Raw genomic sequence first — 13,180 nt, forward strand, 5'->3', positions numbered from 1 at the left:
AACTGTGTTTCAGGAGGAAGTGTTACCTCACTGGAATTATAGCTTCCTGTTGGTGCTGATGTCACAGGAAGGGACCAGGGGTCCGTTCTTCGTACGTCACTAACTCAGTTAGCTGGATTTGATTGACGATTTGGCATGATCTTGGATCGTTTGGTTCTTCGAAACTCATCCTGGACTTGCTGTCATAGCAACATGTGCGCAAACTTAAGCCTGCTCACGAGCAGCTTTGCAGCTTTATAAGCAGAGGAGATAGGGAAGTCTGCAGCAGCCAGTGCACTTGGACTACCTAGTGGCAGAGGACGGGACAGAATTATGGAACACATTTCTTTTTTATGTTTAATAAAAGACGAAACAAATAATGCTTAGTTCCTGTCGTTTTGTTTAAACAATTCTTTATAAAGAAAAGACAGCAAGTCATCTTTTGTCTGCAATAATGTAAAGTCAGTGATACTACTGTCAAATGGTGTATTAGAACTTACTCTGAAGGTCCTTTTGAAGGAACTCGATCTCTAGTGCAAATTTTCTCTTTTTCAAGTTGTGGAGTTCAATTTCTCCTCTTAATTTGTGTTTTTTCAGGTCAAAATACTACATTTTTGTTGAAGATGCCATTTATATAGGGAACGGAGGGCACCCTGTGTCATTTTGTGAAAGAAAAAACCACATGTAAGCTATGTGAAAAATAAGCTTGCCAAATGCTGTGCTATTCTTAGTAAGGCGAGTCATATATTGAACCGAAAATCACTAAAAATGCTTTATTTTTCATTGTTTTTGCCATATTTGATTTACTGTGTTGAAGTTTGGGGCAACATCTATAAGAGCACATTACAATCCTTATGTACACTACAAAAAAGAGCAATAAGAATAATATGCAAAGTAGGATTTAGAGAGCACACCAATCGATTATTTTTAAAGCTATATACATTAAAATTCACAGACTTGGTAAAATTTAAGACAGCGCAAGTAATGTATAAAGTAAAAAACAAACTCGTGGCTAAAAATATAAATGAATTGTTTCAAGAACGAGATAAAAAATATAACTTTAGAGGAGATGCAGTATTCAGAACGAAGATGGTACGAACAACGATGAAAAGAATGACTATATCAAGTAGTGGAGTGAAGTTATGGAATAGTTTACAGCCGTGTTTAAAGCAGAGTCTGAACATAAATTTGTTTAAGAGAAGGTACAAAAAATTACTTTTGGATAAATATGTAGACGAGGAAAGATAAAAAATAGGTAGATTAATATGGAAGAGTGAATGTAACTGGTTAAATGAGCAACTTAGGTCACTTGAATCACTAGGGATGGGAAACTTAAAAGTTTATACTTCGTCCCATTCCTTTTCGAACAATTTATTATGGTTTATGTATTCATTGTGTTGTGTTGTATTTACACATTTTATATTGTTTTGTTGTTCGAATAAACTGAACTGAACTGAAAAAGAAAGGGTGAAACATGCCTCATGCAACAAAAGTAAAAATAACCTGTTTTTTTTTCAGCCTTTTTCTTGGTAGCTTCACAGACAAACACATCATTTAACAGTGGCTTTTAAAAAAGAGGAAGAAGTTGCTTTTTAAAATACAGTATAATAATTAAAGGCTACCATTTTGTAGAATATTCTTGTACTTCACTTTTTCCCCATGTTCTAGTGGCTCCCGTGGATGCTCTGACATAAAAGAACAAAGTAAATATGAAATTATTAAAATGCAAAAATACATACTGTAGAAAGTGATAGAAACATCTAACATGGACAGCACTTACGCATTTTATTTGTCTTCTGCTGGCTTTAGCAGACTTTGAGGTGTTGTTTGCCTGTCGTTTTAATTAATGACTCAAATTTGGCATAACCTTCCATTAAAAGCTCATGGGAGAAAAACTGTGCGCGATCTTTGGCCATGCTGAAGAGCCAATAGCAGCGTTGTTGATCATTGTTTCTTCTATCGACACATTTGATTGGTAATGTAAACTGTGTCTCCATATTTAATTTCTATGAATTAAATATGCATATTACACTGTTCTACCTCTTCATCAATGTTTTCTCACTTGCGGCCAAATCTGGAACCGGGGTAAGATGGGTTTTCAGTAGATATGTAGGAGCAGGCCGGTGTACCCATTCTTTAACATGGTGCCGTGATGGCGGATTTGGCTGTGAGTAAAGAGCCTTTTGGAACATTGGACACGAAGGAGGACTTTTCTGCAGCACCACAGGTTGACCGAAAAAAAGGTAAAGAGATTTTTATTCTCCACTGGCAAAATGTTAGACCTGTAGGCTAAATTAAGTGGTGCTGTGGTTTAAGATACTCTCTTCTCAAAATATCAGAGGCTGAACAGTACAACTAGGTTTGAATGGAATTTATGTTGAAACCGAGAAATGATTGAATGGGATTTATGTGTATGTCCACGTCAGAAAACCGTAAAATAAGATAGTAATGATAAAATAGAAAACATACAGTCAAGAAACTTGAATGTTGAGGCTGTAAAATAAAAGACAATAAAAAGAAGATAAAAATACAAAGACAAAAAAGAGTCTCGAGAATTGGCTGCCTCCACTCCAGACTGACGAGTACTGGTGAATTTAGAGCTGGGATGGAAAACTTTCCCTAAGAAAGGAGACTCTCATAAGTAGTTTAGCGATAGAGAACGGCCGAGAATACGTAACATCTTTAAGTTGAGGCTAGGAATAGAGAATTAAAAGAGGCCTCAGGAGAACAATAGGATTGTTTTATAGCATCAGAACGGGGATTCTGATTGCACGATGGTTAGATGAGGAGATATTAAAATAAGAATACGTTCCGTCGAACGGACAGGGCGAAGAGGTCCTTCTGTGTCACGCTAGGCTGTCTGTGTTTATATGTTCTGTCTTGTCCAACATTTTGAATGTCTCGGTTGTGAATGGGATCCATGCTTTGTGAGAGTAAAAAACTAAGGGGAATTTGGAAATCATTGGAAAAACGGTCGATGCATTAATGATGTTTGTTGAAGTGCAGGAGAAGTTTCAATGGAGAAAAGCGATTTGAGGTATTGGCTGCAAGCTGATTGGGTGTGTTGCATTGGAAAGCGCACGGCCGGCTGCATCTTGGTGAGTTTAGAGAAAATTTTTATTTTAAACTATAGCCTAAAAGTTAGAAAGAGGTTAGAAGTTTGGAAAAGTTGTTGAAAATTTAGGAGAACATTAAACATCTGTTTGAGGCATTAAAATTGGGAAAAAAACACAAAAGGGAAGATACCTTCTGTAAGAGTGCAATTTTAATTAGCGTTATCTATTGCAAAACAGCATTTTAAAATGCCTAATGAACTTATACACTTTCAGAAATAACATAATTTGCGATTAAATAGTGATTAAAAGGTTTTCATTGTTTGATAGCCCTAGTTATAATACATAAATGAATAGATATAATTCGTCAGACTTAAATCTAGCTGATTAATAGAGAGCAGAAAATATCACCCTATCAGCTTCTCCTCATTTGCAGGTCTGGGAAAACACAAAACTAGCAAAACTAAAAAAAGTTAAAAGTTCAGGTTAAATTGAAGCTTAATGGTGTGGGCAAAAGGATATTGCTGCTGATTTGATAGATTTTGTTAACCCTGCATTTAGTCATGAGTCAGTTTTGAAGCCATCCTCAAATGAAGCAGCTAAAATTGAGGAATCTATGACAAATGTTCATGGCTTGCATCATTTTATTATAGATACTGATATTACAGAACGGCAGAAATTAGTAGAAACGGGAAATATTCCGGGATAATCACAGGACAGTTCCCAAATTATTCAGTATGTGTGTCCACATTTTCAAAGTCCTACCAAAATGCAGATGCCCTTGTCACACAGTAATTTAGGGACCGAGGAATCTTTTTTCTTTGTTCATTTGGTGATATGCACTTTCTGGTGAATAAACTTTTCATCATCGTTGCTGGTGATCGATCGTGGCTGGCAGAATTTGACTTAAAAAATTTCTAAACAAAGGCACAAAACTTATTTTAGAGTCATTTTAAAATGTAACTTTAGTGTTTTTTTTATAATTTCTTCTTTGATAGATGTAGTTACACAGCATTTTCTTTATTCACTGGGACTCACAACATCTACCGGAAAAAATCAATAAGATGGATCAGACACAGGTGTGGATCCTGAAACAACTCTGTCCGTTATGGGTGGATTATTTGGAGAAATAATGTTAGACAGTGTGTCCTCTTTAATGTCTCAGCTGATGACCTTAACTCCTGATATGCTCGCTGGGACAATATTTGATACACCATTTGCCTGTGACTCAAAAGGAGGGGAGAAACACAACGCTTGAGTTTGTTAATTACTAAAAGTTAGTAAAATTACAGTTATTGGAAAACAACGTAGGAAGGAAGTAACAGTAAGCGGCAGATTGCACCAATGTCTCTAATTTAATTAAAGGAGGGAGGGCGCCTCCTCTGCTTTTCTGTTCTTCATTTTGTCATGATTTGTCTTAGGATAAACCCGGACACAGCATGCACACACAGAGCTGGTTCTTAAAGTGAGTTTATTGAACAGGATGGATGATGGATGACGAGAGGAACCAGAGTCTATTAACTGATGGAGATGTAGGGTGCAGAAGCTGGCCGACAGGAGGAGAGCGGGGAGACTGACCAGGAAGGAACACCGGAGCCAAAGACTTGAGACCAGGGCGGAGCACTTGAGACCAGGACGAAACACAGGAGCTGAGAACTTGAGACCAGGACGGAACACCAGAGCCGAGGACTTGAGACCAGGGTGGAGCACTTGAGACCAGGACGAAACACAGGAGCCGAGAACTTGAGACCAGGATGGAACACCAGAGCCGAGGACTTGAGACCAGGACGGAACACCAGAGCCGAGGACTTGAGACCAGGGTGGAGCACTTGAGACCAGGACGAAACACAGGAGCCGAGAACTTGAGACCAGGATGGAACACCAGAGCCGAGGACTTAACACCAGGACGGAACACCAGAGCCGAGGACTTGAGACCAGGACGGAACACAGGAGCCGAGAACTTGAGACCAGGACGGAACAGTGTCTTGGGTTGAGGCTGGCTGGAATAAGGCTGAAGAAAAGTCTCCTGACTGACTGAACAAAAAACAAAGCTGAGGTGAAGTCTTCTGGCTGACTGAAACGAAACACTGAGCTGACAGAAACTGACCAGGGGAAGAACACTACGGACCGGCAACGAGAACAGAATGAGGTGAGAATATATAGAGGTGAACACAGGTGGCAACAGATCAGAGATAATTGCAGCCTGACAGGTGGAACCAATCAGGCTGCGCAGGGAAGAAAGAGACGAAGGGAGGCTCAGCATGCAGCCTACAAGCTGCATCCTGACACATTTGATTCCAGATTTGTTGTTCCTGCGCATGGACGCGGATGGCATTGTGATGGATCAGCGCAGACATGGGGGAAGGAGCAGAGGACCAAAAAGACGAGGTGGACATGTCAGAACTTTTTGAACACCTACAGCTGCTTACGCTGGGCCCTGGGCAAGAGACTGTTTCGCATCAGCAAGTCAGCCTGGCATCGAGTCACCGAATCCTGGCATGAAGTCCCAATATGACCTTACATCCGGAAGGTCAGTACCCCAGCAAGGGGATAACGCTCCCATGAACAATGTTTACGCACCCTGGAAAAGTGGCCAATGCCCATGAACAGCGCAGATCCCAAGCTGTCAAGGGAAGTGACTGTATGAACTTTCTGCACATATTGGAGCCACTTGATTCATCAGCATCTCAGTTGTGAAAAGGGGACTTTGTCACTGAGGTGCGTCGCCGAGACATTACAGTGATATGCTACAGCAACACTGGGGGAAGAAATGTGGAGTTCCACACATGAAAGCCTTGAATATGAAGTCTTAACTCTGATCTCATGTTTGCCTGATCTGTTGCATGTCAATCCGAGTCCATCTCAGGAGCCACAGACTGGTATCAAACATCTTTAAGGTAAAACACAGACTGTTATTTCTAGCCATGTTCTACTGAACGAATTTAATGGGATGTGATCTGGATGGCCTGTGTTCTCATATTTTTTCTTTCCCTTCACCTTTTGAGTTCCTGGGCAGATGGATCGAAGCTGGTTAATAATTTCTTAAGGCAGCCAATTGGGCGTATCCCAGTGCACAGGTTTGCAGTTTTGAAAAATATACTAATATCTATAAAATTTTTTGCTATATAACTGATATGTTCCTTTTAAACATGAGTTTTGATTCTATTGTGTCCAGGACCGTATTACTCATAATTAAACAGCAGCAGGTGTACTTTACCATCACAATTATGGGCAGAAAATCCACTGGGGTGGGAATACTTTCACGTGCTCCACTTACATTTAGGGTCACAGTTGAGTTGCCTCTCTGGGTTTACTAGTGCATGCTATAAATTTACAAACTGGGAGTTGTTATCAGCTTAGGATTTCCTGGGGTGACGGTTATACGACTCGGTTTTATGATGTGGGGCCTCTTTCTGGTAAGCACAGATGTATCCTGAGTGAGACATTCTGTTTTTAAACAACATAGAACGAATCTGTTAGGTTATTTCTTATTCGCTGAAAAGTAGTGCGATTTTTCTATTTTACATGTAACAGTTGCCAGCTGTGATAAACGGATATTCACCAGGATTTTGCTATATTACCAGGTGTTTTATTCAGGTTAAACACAATGTTTTTTGCCCAGATACACCACCCTGTCTCAGTATGTAAATAACTTGGAACATCCAGCATTCTCACAAAACCGACTTGTTGTGTGCAACTGAGGCCATCAGTCTGCAGTCATCATTTCATTTGGGTACACTGATCTTACACAACCTTTGAAGGACCTCTGCAGATACATGGTATGATACAATTGAATTATATTTTGATTTGGATTCAGGATACAGGGAAGTGGTTTTCCTACTTCAACAAAGACAAGTGTTTGCAGTTAAATTGTCTCCACTTGACGACCATATACTGTTCTCAGTTGATGTTTTTGTAACAACATTATTTTTGTTCCACGGAGGGAAAGTAGGATAAAATACAAAAAACTACACAAAATGGAAAGGGGATACTGTTAATTAACCTGGATGAAGGGTTCTTTTGCAGGACCCCAGGGGAGGTATGTGACTGCGTTGTAAATTAGATAACGGTTGTTTAAAAAAAAAAAAGAATTCTCCCATGGCTCTCTGAATGTTTGTTTACTCGACTCCTAAGAAACAGGCCGGGACCATAAATTAGATTTAATGGGCGACGTGTCAGACAGAACATATCTGCTGGACAAAGACTCCATAAGGCCGGTTAGCTCAGCCCCTCGGGGTTTCTGGAAGGGTTAAACAGAAGTAAATGTTAGATAAACTAGGAAAAACTGCATAAAATAGAAAAACAGAGAAAAACAGAGGGTAACTTAATGTATATCTAACCTAGTTCTATTAAAGACCCTGTTTCAAAGCCGGATATCTTGTGTTGGAGTTAACTGTGTAGGAGCCCAAATTCTGTTTAAGTTAAGATAAAAAGGATTATTGATAAATTACAATTTATATACAAGAAAGTAAAAGGTTGTCATGTGTAAGAAACAAATGTGCATATTTAGTTGCACATTAGTGAGTTTATGGAATATTAGGGGTGTGGCTTCGGCTTCAGGTTATTCAGGCAATTGGAGTGGAGCCACACAGTTTTTTGACCTCGTTCACATTTCTCCTAAACTTCTTTTATTGTTTTATTTTTGCTGGATATTTCATTCCTGTATCGTTTATATTTTTTCAAGTAAATGATTGAACCTAACGGAGAAGATCCTGTTTGATTATTTTTAGCCAAGAAGTGGATTACAGAGGGAAAAAGAAGAGCGTCAAGCTTATGGCTTCATTAATTAGGAAATTACATGAGTCAAAAAACTAGCTCTACACGGATTAAATCAACATTGGAACAGCCTGACCGACAAGGATTATACAAGTAAACTTCACGGAGACTTTGAGAAGGAGTCAACTGGATAACGACCGACAGCTGCGGGTTGCAACGGCTCGTTAATGGACGCGGACTAATCGAGGACAGCTGGAGCTGATGCCCGTGAGTAAAAAGATAAAAAGGAAGGAGCATCGCTCTGTGTGACAACAAAGTGAATGCTAAGGTGCTGTTAACATTATTATCGAACAGAAGTGAAAGTTTAGCTTGTTATGCAGGAACAAAAAAGTGGAAAACGGACTGTAAAAATGACTGAAAAGGCTGCAGAAGAACACAAAGCTAAACTCATCCAAGCACGCAGGTCCAAGCTAGCTCAGTTATCAAGCTTAAAGAAGCTAATTGAGCAATTAATGGAAGACGATGCAAATGTCAACACTGTGAAAGATAAGCTTCGTGTAGATTTTGGTGGGTTGCAAGAAGAATTTAAAGAGCTTAATTCTGGTCTGCAGAAATTAATGAATGAGGAAGAATACATGAATGATCAAACAAGATGGTTCCAACCTAAGCATAATGTTATGGATAACTTTTTTGAGGTTGTGAAGGATGGATGAAAGATGTTTTAAGACGTGCTGAGCAGGCTGAGGAATGTGATACACAAATAGCACCTGCAGATAGCAGGTCTACATTATCAAAGCTGACCATCAGGGGTAAAAGTAGATCTTCATCACAATGTGGAAGCACAGTTTCATCAGCAGCTTCTGTGAGATTAAAGGCAGAAATGGAGAGGGCTTCATTAAAGGCAAAGGCTGCAACTTTGCAGGAAAAGTTGGCCATAGAAAAAGAAGAAGCAGAGTGGCATGCAGAGAAGCATTTCAGAAAGATTGAACTAGAGGCTGAAGAAAAGAAGCGAGAGGCAGAATTTGAAGCTCAGCAAAAAAGGATTGAAGCAGCTTTAAAGGCGAGGAAGGAAATGCATGCAATGCAGACAGCGTTAGCTACAGAGCCCCTAAAGGGACACCGAAGAGAAATAAAAAAAATAATAGTTTCTCGTGCGCACCACTTAGTTTCTGGTGCGCACCAGATTCTTTCTGGTCCGCACCAGATAGTTTCTCGTGCGCACCAGATAGTTTCTCGTGCGCACCAGATTCTTTCTCGTGCACACCAGATAGTTTCTTGTGCGCACCACTTAGTTGTTGCATGATCGCACGAGTATTTCGGACAACCGTGTTCATTAGAATGGATGTAGATGAACTAGTTGCACTATATTTTCAGTTTGGGGTACCATACAAAGACATTGCTGCATTGCTTGCAAGACGTCACAGTTATGTTGTGCCTGAACGTCACATAAAACGTATCCTGAAATTTCATTCCAAAAAAAGTAAAAAACAAAGCAACTGGACTTATTTTCCGTAGTTGAAGACCTTTCGCTTCCTCTCCAGGAAGCTTTCTCAATTCAAAAAGTCTGGAGTAATGTGCAGTACCAAGCTTTATACTGCTGCCCAAAACAAAGACCTTGTAATGGCCAAAAATTCACAAGGAAGGAACACCACTCAGACCCATTGTCAGCAGCATTAATTCAGTAACATATAATATTGCTAAACAGCTTGCTAGTATTTTAGCCCCCCTGGTGGGGAACACGCCTCATCATATAGAGAACTCCAAGGACTTTGCTAACAAAGTCAAACATTTAAAGATGGCACCAGGAGAAACTCTGGTGTCTTTCGATGTCACTTCACATAGCAGGACTAATTTCACCCAGGACCAGATCTGTACTCTACTGGACCTTTGTGTTTCTACAACTTATTTCAAGTTCAGCGATCATTTTTACAGACAGAAGCATGGTTGTGCCATGGGATCTCCAGTGTCACCAATTGTAGCCAATCTTTACATGAAAGAAATGGAAAAGAGAGCTTTGGGAACCTTCAGAGGAACACCACCAAGCCACTGGTTTAGATATGTGGATGACACTTTTGTCAAAATCCAGTTAAAAGAAGTGAAAGCCTTCACAAGACACATCAACTCGGTGGACAACAACATCAAGGTTACCAGAGAGAATGCCAACGACAACAAGCTACCTTTTCTCGACTGTTTGGTGAACTTGGAAGGAGATGGAAACCTCAACATTGAAGTGTATAGGAAACCCACACACACAGACCAATATCTTCTTTTTGACTCACACCACCCACTGGAGCACAAACTTTCTGTCATATGAACCTTACAACACCGGGCCGAGCATGTCCCAACTAAAACAGAAGGGAAGCACAAGGAACAGAAACACATCAGAGATGCCCTCTAAACCTGTGGATACCTTAACTGGGCTTTTGTCAAATCAGCAAGAAAATCCAAAAGACCCGCTGCAGAATATCATGGTGAGAAGAATAAACGCAAAAACATCGTCATCCCATATGTTGCTAGTCTCTGAAAAACTCAAGAGGATTTTCTCCAAACACAAAATCCCAGTACATTTCAAACCAAACAGGACCCTCAGACAGAAGCTGGTGCATCCCAAGGAAAAAACCTCCAAACCTAAGATGAGCGGAGTGGTGTATGCAGTTCAGTGTAGTGAGGAATGTTCTGATCTTTATATTGGAGAAACCAAACAACCTCTCCACAGATGCATGGCTCAACACAGGAGAGCTACCCCCTCAGGACAAGACTCTGCTGTACAAAGGACACTCTTTTGGAGAAAGAAGACAAATGGTTTGAAAGGGGTGTGAAGGAAGCCATCTACGTTAAGAGAGAAAAACCAACCTTAAACAGAGGAGGAGGTCTTAGGTTCCAACTCTTAAAAACTTACAACACAGCTATAGAATTAATTCCGGCCAATCATCACCTCAGTTCTCACCCTCGCATGGGTGATCAAAACATTGTTCCTTTAAGACAGGCCAATTACAACCCTAACGACTCCTCATTACAGAGGAGTGGACCAGTTTCAGTCCAATCTGCTGCCTTAATGACTTCAGCGACCGCCCATTACCCCCGTCTTAAAGGGGTGGACCTGTTTCTGTTAAATTTGCATGTTATCTAAGCCATTATGAGGCCTTTGTTAGACAGCAGAATAAAGTTTGGTACTACACATTACTCCAGACTTTTTGAATGGAGAAAGCTTCCAGGAGAGGAAGCGAAAGGTCTTCAACTACGGAAAACAAGTCCAGTTGCTTTGTTTTTTCCTTTTTTTGGAATGAAATAGACCACAGGACTTCAGGATACGTTTTATGTGACATTCAGGCACAACATACACGTGACGTCTTGCAAGCAATGCAGCAATGTCTTTGTATGGTACCCCAAACTGAAAATATAGTGCAATTAGTTCATCTACATCCATTCTAATGAACACGGTTGTCCGAAATACTCATGTGATCATGCAACAACTAAGTGGTGCGCACGAGAAACTATCTGGTGCGCACGAGAAACTAAGTGGTGCGCACGAGAAACTATCTGGTGCGCACGAGAAACTAAGTGGTGCGCACGAGAAACTATCTGGTACGCACCAGAAAGAATCTGGTGCGCACGAGAAACTATTTTTTTTTTATTTCTCTTCGTAGTTAGCTGAGTCTGATGCCAAGATGGAGATTCTACAAAAATATGAAAGCAGCCAAGTAGATAACATACACCAAGCTGATCAGAAGGACATTAAAACTGACACAAAGCCTATGTCACAGCTACCATCACAGGCCAGCTTTAAAGCAGCCAGCTTTAAATACAGTGCTCAACCAGCACTCGTTCAAATGCCCTCATCTGCTCCAGAGGATGGCATTATCAATCAGCAGGGACCAGCGCTTGATGGGATTTGCCAAGTTATCTCACAGCAAGCCAGTGTTACGGAATATTTGGTGAAGAACCACAAAGCATCACTTCTTCCAGATCTCACCATACCAATATTTAAGGGTGACCCACTGGGATACACATCTTTTATTGGAGCCATTGAACATGGAATTGAAAGTCGCACTGATAACAATCGCGATCGACTTCAGTTTTTGCTACAGTACACAAGTGGACAACCACATGAGTTGGTTAAGAGTTGCATTCACATGGAAGCCTCAGCAGGATATTTTAAAGCTAAAGAAATGTTAAAGGAGTTCTTTGGCGATGATTTCAAGATCTCGGAAGCCTACATTACAAGTGACAAAGGAGTTAAAACCAGGCAGACAGGAGTTACTGCTAACCAGATCTTAGTGGCTAAGCTAGAGGAGCTCTGGCAACTGCAGTTCAAGCAGGATTTTCCTGATGCTGGACAAAAGGAGGACATTGAGATGTCCAAGGATGATCATAGTTTTATAAGCAAAGTGTCCCAATCTGCAAAACTGGAAGATGGTCATTATAGTGTTTGCTTTCCGTTACGGAGGACATCTTTGAGTATCCCAAATAACAGAGCAGTTGCTGAGCAACGTGCGTTGAACCTACGAAAAAGATTTTCAAGGGATGTCAAGTTTTATGGAGAATATGTTGCATTTATTGATGGTCTTCTCAAGAAAAACTATGCTGTGAAGCTCGACAGTGCTACAGGTGGACCGGAAGGGAGAACATGGTATCTGCCTCACCACGGGGTTAGACATCCAACCAAGCAGAAGTTGCGAGTTGTGTTCGACTGCGGAGCAAGCTTTCAAGGTACAGCATTAAACCAACAGCTCTTACAGGGGCCGGACCTTACAAGCTCTCTAGTGTGTGTTCTCATTAGGTTCCGTCAGGAGCCTGTGGCAGTCATTGCTGACATCGAGACCATGTTCCACCAAGTCAGAGTCAGCAGTGAAGATACAGATCTGCGTAGGTTTCTCTGGTGGCCTGAGGGGGACTGTAGACGACTCTGCACCAAGAAATTCATTGCCACTTGGAAGAATTGTTGAGACTTTTCCTGACAGGAATGGCTTTGTTTGTCAGGTAAAAGTGAAAACCAACACCAACGAGTTTTGTCGCCCTATAACAAAGCTGTGTCTTCTTCAAGAAACAGAAGATGTTCTAAAGTTAAGACCTTATTTGTATGAGGCGAAGAACAACGGACTTGTTTTGCTAAGTAATGGTAATATTATTTAGGCTTTTTTTTAGTAATTGTTTCACTAACGTTGATAACAATTAGGGGCCGGTTATGTAGGAGCCCAAGTTCTGTTTAAGTTAAGATAAAAAGGATTATTGATAAATTACAATTTATATACAAGAAAGTAAAAGGTTCTCATGTGTAAGGAACAAATGTGCATATTTAGTTGCGCATTAGTGAGTTTATGGAATATTAGGGGTGTGGCTTCGGCTTCAGGTTAGTCAGGCAATTGGAGTGGAGCCACACAGTTTTTTGACCTCGTTCACATTTCTCCTGAACTTCTTTTATTGTTTTATTT

The sequence above is a fragment of the Fundulus heteroclitus genome, unplaced genomic scaffold (genome assembly GCF_011125445.2).
Source record: "Fundulus heteroclitus isolate FHET01 unplaced genomic scaffold, MU-UCD_Fhet_4.1 scaffold_346, whole genome shotgun sequence".
NCBI lineage: Eukaryota > Metazoa > Chordata > Actinopteri > Cyprinodontiformes > Fundulidae > Fundulus > Fundulus heteroclitus.